Source organism: Bison bison, unplaced genomic scaffold (genome assembly GCF_000754665.1).
Source record: "Bison bison bison isolate TAMUID 2011002044 unplaced genomic scaffold, Bison_UMD1.0 scf7180017864382, whole genome shotgun sequence".
NCBI lineage: Eukaryota > Metazoa > Chordata > Mammalia > Artiodactyla > Bovidae > Bison > Bison bison.
This window is the reverse complement of record NW_011494954.1, coordinates 977,662-984,261: the sequence shown is the minus strand read 5'-3', so window position 1 is coordinate 984,261 and position 6,600 is coordinate 977,662.

Genomic DNA, 6,600 nt, shown 5'->3' with positions numbered 1-6,600 from the left:
ATTCCAGAAAAACATCTGTTTCTGCTTTATTGACTATGCCAAAGCCTTTGACTTTGTGGATCACAATAAACTGTGGAAAATTCTGAAAGAGATGGGAATACCAGATCACCTGACCTGCCTCTGGAGAAACCTATATGCAGGTCAGGAAGCAACAGTTAGAACTGGACATGGAACAACAGACTGGTTCCAAATAGGAAAAGGAGTACATCAAGGCTGTATATTGTCACCCTGCTTATTTAACTTATATGCAGAGTACATCATGAGAAACGCTGGGCTGGAAGAAGCACAAGCTGGAATCAAGATTGCCAGGAGAAATATCAATAACCTCAGATATGCAGATGACATGATTCTTATGGCAGAAAGTGAAGGAGAACTCAAAAGCCTCTTGATGAAAGTGAAAGAGGAGAGTAAAAAAGTTGACTTAAAGCTCAACATTCAGAAAACGAAGATCATGGCATCTGGTCCCATCACTTCATGGGAAATAGATGGGGAAACAGTGGAAACAGTGTCAGACTTTATTTTTCTGGGCTCCAAAATCACTGCAGATGGTGACTGCAGCCATGAAATTAAAAGACGCTTACTCCTTGGAAGGAAAGTTATGACCAACTTAGATAGTATATTGAAAAGCAGAGATACTACTTTGCCAACAAAGGTCCATCTAGTCAATGGTTTTTCCAGTGGTCATGTATGGATGTGAGAGTTGCACTGTGAAGAAAGTTGAGCACCGAAAAATTGATGCTTTTGAACTGTGATGTTGGAGAAGACTCTTGAGAGTCCCTTGCACTGCAAGGAGACCTAAACAGTCCGTCCTAAAGGAGATCAGTCCTGGGTGTTCATTGGAAGGGCTGATGCTGAAGCTGAAACTCCAATACTTTGGCCACCTGATACAAAGAGTTGATTCATTGGAAAAGACCCTGATGGTGGGAGGGATTGGGAGCAGAAGGAAAAGGGGACGACAGAGGATGAGATGGCTGAATGGCATCACCGACTCAATTGACGTGAGTATGAGTGAACTCAGAGAGTTGGTGATGGACAGGGAGGCCTGGCATGCTGCAATTCATGGGGGTCACAAAGAGTCGGACACAACTGAGCGACTGAACTGAACTGAACTGATTGGAATGAATGTATTGTGTTAGGAAGTAATGACAGTGTGCACAGAGAATTGTGGTTGATACTTGCCTTAGTATGAATTTCACAGTGGAAGAACCCATGTCGGTAACTTCAGCAGTTTAGAGCCTTCCATGGTTACAGAGCAGAAGGACTGTACCTGGTTACCCACACATCATGAGGAAGTTCTCCCTGGCTATGCCAGGAGCTCAGACCCCACTTAACTCATGAGAACTAATGAAATTACAACCCGACAAAGGATACCTGTAGGCTTTAAGAAAACTTTCTTTTTCCTTCATGCTAATTAACAGGTATTTTTTAATAAGTCCAGTAATAATTTATTTCTCTAGCTGCCTTTGTATACAATGCCTTATTTGATTATTTGGTACTAGAACACATGTACTGAAAAATGATCAGGAGTAGCTGGTGAGTCTACTAACTTAGCCATAAATATGTAATTCTTTTTTGTTGTTTGTTTGTTTGTTGATTCTAAAATAATAGCAAACTAGGAAAAAAAAAAGAGGGAGAGAGGGATATAGGTAAGTCTTGGATGTCACAGGACATATTGCCCTCTGTTATTAGTTCTCTCTTAACCTGTGTGTTGCTTCCAAATGGACCATTCCCCTTTCTTCCATTAACTAACTTCACATTCCTTAGATGTACCCTGGGAATTACACAGCAGCTGCTAGGAACTTTCTTAGGGCTGCTACTATAGTAAGCAGTAGACAGAGATATACTAGGGGCATTTCAAACTCCAGAAAGTGTTAACTGCAGCTGCTAAGCAGAAGAAAAAAGTCGTATTCTAAGTTATGCTTTGTATGACACGTGCATTTAATGTTTCTTCATATGTTTCCAAAGCAGCATGTGCAACATATCACAGTCAAACTGTTACCATCTGAAACACAGAACAGCACCCAGGCAAAATGTTCCAGTAAGAGTCTAGTGTGTGCTTGCGTCCTACCTGAGGCACCTGGAAATAACTAAACTTCCAAACATGGGTAGCTTTGCTTTAACAGAATAGGAGGCTTCTGTTTTGAAATCAATTTAATTTTAGCTGGATTAATGTATTATTATGTGGTCCTTTCTGAATCCTTTATCTTTCCTGGACTACTCCTAATATTATCTAAATTGATCTCCATTTCTCTGTTTCTTTCTTATCTATCTATTCTGATTTTCCTAAAAATGCACATTTTTCCATATCTCTCCTCTACTTAAAAAACCATCAACGGTTTCCTCAATGCCAAAAATAAAGCTCAAATGCCTTAGCTTGACATTTAAAGTTCTCTACCATCTGGCCTCAACTTGCCTATGGTTTTTGCCTGGTTTTCTGCACATCTCTATATAATTCTGCTTTAAAGTGGTCTAATCACTGTTGCCTCATCACCCTATTTCCACAGCTCCCAGTAAAAATCCCATGAGTTTCCTGAATACAAATTCCTTTCCCCTTGCTTGAAATGACCTCCTCTCCCCTTTCCATTCCCCTTAATTATTTCTAAATTCCACTTGCTCTGGAAAAATTCTTCCACATCTGCCTAGCTTTTGAGGACAGTGGAGTCCACTGGGAAGTGGGTACTTGAGTGGGAAACAGACAAATCCAAGAAATGAGGATGAAAGACTGGGTTTTAGTTCCAGACCCAAGACACAGCAATAATATGACCTTGAATGAGTCAGTAAACTCTCTTGTCCTCCTTTTCCTCATTGATAAATTGGGCTTATTAACTGCCTTCTATAACTCAATTTCAAAATCCTATAGAAAACATGTCTGAAAAAGCACTTTGGAAATAATAAGGTACTCTTTGACTGTAACATATGATGGCAGTTTTCTTCTAAACCACTAGCATTTCCTGTGTACTTGTACTATTCCAGGAACTGTTCTGCCTAACTCATAACAATAACATGTTGATGCTATTACTAATATTATTCACATTTCATAGATAATAAAGCAGAAAGGCTAAATGACTTGTCCAAGCTAAAACAATGGATGACAAGAACTGGGACTCAAACCTAGGTAACTGGATGCCAAAGCCTGCTTTGATTGCATTTCACTTCCTCTTATGCTACCTTGTGGCTTAGTGGTAAAGAACGTGCCTGCCAATGCAAGAGATGCAGGAGACGACGGTTTGATCTCTGGGTTGGGAAGACACCCTGGAGAAGGAAAAGGCAACCCACTCCAGTATTCTTGCCTGGAAAATCCCACGAATAGAGGAGCTTGGGGGTTACAGTCCATAGGGCTGCAAATAGTTGGCCATGACTGAACGACTAAGCACATACGGACTCATGCTACCTTGCAATTAATTATTAATATGCACTAATTTTATGAACTTGAGATCAATCATCCCAGCTCCTCTTCTTCATGTCTTCCATATTAACTTCACACTGATTCTTCCTTTTGCCTAGACTGTTCCTCACATTGTTCACTCCCTCATCTCTTTCAGATCTTTGCTCAGATTACACCTGATTGATGAGGAATTGTCTCACCACTATATTTAAAATGATAACCCTTCAGCCTTTTCAATCCATTCACTTTATTTTCTCTATATCATTTATCATTTAACACTTTGTATGTTTTATGTATCTATATATTTTATCATATTGCTCCATTAGTTTGTAAGCTCCATAAAGGCAGGGATTTTTGTTTTATTAACTATTATATTCTCACTGTGTAGAACAGGGCCTGAAACATGTTAACTACTCAATAAATGCTGATAAATAATTAGTTATTTATCATTGTATGTAGTTGATCAAATGATTTGTGAGTTTTCTTATCTAAAGATTATTAAAATTTGTACTCAGTCATGTAGAATTAGAATGTGGGCAGTGTCTAAAATTATAGTATTATCTTTAAATGAAACCTGGAAGTGTCATTTGCATTAAGGTGCAATTTATGCACTTCAAGTTGAACAGGTATGTAAGAACTGCTGTTTTTCTTTTTAATTGTGAACAGGTCTCAATTTTGTTTTAATTTATAAATAAATGTATAGTAAGAGAACAATATCTGCATAGGTTAAGTGTCTATCTTCTGTAAAGATTTTGCCCATTGTAACAGCAAGTATATCTAGGTTAGTTGCAGAATAAAGTCTAAATTCCTAATCATGAAGTAAGTTATTTTTAGAATATAGTCTCCTATGTCTTCTCTCAGCTCTTCTAATTCCCCATCTCAGAGGCAGAATCACTCAATAGCTCCTTTCTTAGCTCTGGAGGTAAAGCTACTTGTTATTGAATCCCAGGTCCACCACCAAACTTGGACACTTAATTTCTCGAAGGCTCAGGTTTCCCATCAATAAAATGGGTATAATAAATATTAACTGATTCCTAGAGTTGTGATGGCGGAGAAGGCAATGGCACCCCACTCCAGTACTCTTGCCTGGAAAATCCCATGGACGGAGGAGCCTGGAAGGCTGCAGTCCATGGGGTCGCTAAGAGTCGGACACGACTTATCGACTTCCCTTTCACTTTTCACTTTCATGCATTGGAGAAGGAAATGGCAACCCACTCCAGTGTTCTTGCCTGGAGAATCCCAGGGACGGGGGAGCCTGGTGGGCTGCCGTCTCTGGGGTTGCACAGAGTCGGACACAACTGAAGTGACTTAGCAGCAGCAGCAGCAGCAGCAGAGTTGCAATGGAGAGAAACTAAACGATCCACACAAAACACTTAGCAAATTATCCAGTAGAAATTAAGGTTTGTGTTATTACTATTCATATTAACTGTCATTTACAATCCAATTACTTGCAGTTCCCCAGCCTTACCCAAAGAGACTCCCATGCATTTGTGCTTTGAACATCAGGTTCTTATGTATAAAATACTTTTCTTAACTTATTCAACCGGCAAATTCCTACATACCTTTCAGGTCTCAACTCAAACACTGCTTCCTTTAAGAAGTCTTTCATGACTTTGCAATTCACGCTAAGTAATTAACCCTCTGAATTTTTAACTTCATATTGTACATATTTTGATCTTGATATCATCCTCCATTGTTTTGCTTGAAAATCTGTTTTCCTATGGGATTATAAATACGTTGAAAGCAGAAAACATGAATCCCACTTTCGTATCACCAGTGCCTAACATATAGTTATCATTCAATAAATGTGTTAAGTACAAGAATCAATTGTTCAAGGTTTTGTTTGTTTTTAAGTGAGATTCAACCCTGAAAATACATCTGCTACTGCTAAGTCACTTCAGTCTTGTCCGATTCTGTGCGACCCCAGGGATGGCAGCCCACCAGGCTTCCCCGTCCCTGGGATTCTCCAGGCAAGAACACTGGAGTGGGTTGCCATTTCCTTCTCCAATGCATGAAAGTGAAAAGTGAAAGTGAAGTCGCTCAGTCGTGTCCGACTCTAGCAACCACTTGTACCCTATATATTTGAAGATTAAACGGTCATTTAGATTTTTGGTATATAACTTTTCAGTATCCATTGTTAAGAGGAAACATTTTCTCCTGTCCTAACTTTTTTTGTATGTTTGTTTGTTTTGTGGGGTATTTTTACATTTTCCTCTAAAATTTTATTTTTTTTCTTTTTTAATTTTACTTTATTTTTAAACTTTACAATATTGTATTAGTTTTGCCAAACATCAAAATGAATCCGCCACAGATATACCCGTGCTCCCCATCCTGAACCCTCCTCCCTCCTCCCTCCCCATACCCTCCCTCTGGGTTGTCCCAGTGCACCAGCCCCAAGCATCCAGTATCGTGCATCGAACCTGGACTGGCAACTTGTTTCATACATGATATTATACATGTTTCAATGCCATTCTCCCAAATCTCCCCACCCTCTCCCTCTCCTACAGAGTCCATAAGACTGATCTATACATCAGTGTCTCTTTTGCTGTCTCGTACACAGGGTTATTGTTACCATCTTACATATATATGGAATTTAGAAAGATGGTAACAATAACCTTGTGGGGTATTTTATTTATTTGTTTATTTTTTTATGTAACAAAAGCCCTACTTGTGTGAATTCCTGGCATCTCTACTTTCTCTTTTATTCCTCCTCACATGAGTTCCTAATCAGATGGAAGGGTTTGGAATGAAAACTGCTTGTGCTAAGCCAAGTTCTTGTCCTTCACTTTCAAAAGTGGACCAGACCACAAAGAGTACAGATTCCCAGTCGCTATTATCAAACAGTCAGCTTGGCCATGAAGATTCTGTTTTCATGATGAAAGTTTTTGACTGCTGGAAATTCTACCTACTTTTGAGTTTTAATATCAGAAAACTGGTTTGTTTGTATTTCATTATAATTCGCAGTGGCCAGTGAGAGTAATTTTAATAATAAAGTGGATATTTTTGGTTTCCCATTTGCCTTTCTCTTTGGTCTTTATTTATTATTATTATTATTTTTTGGACTTGTTTGTTTAGAATTGAGGTTGGAATACTGAGTCTTTGTACCAGACAACTGAAACCCCACACATCTTTAAATTTACTTACGTTTGCTGCTACTGCTACTGCTGCTAAGTCGCTTCAGTCGTGTCCGACTCTGTGCAACCCCATAGACCGCC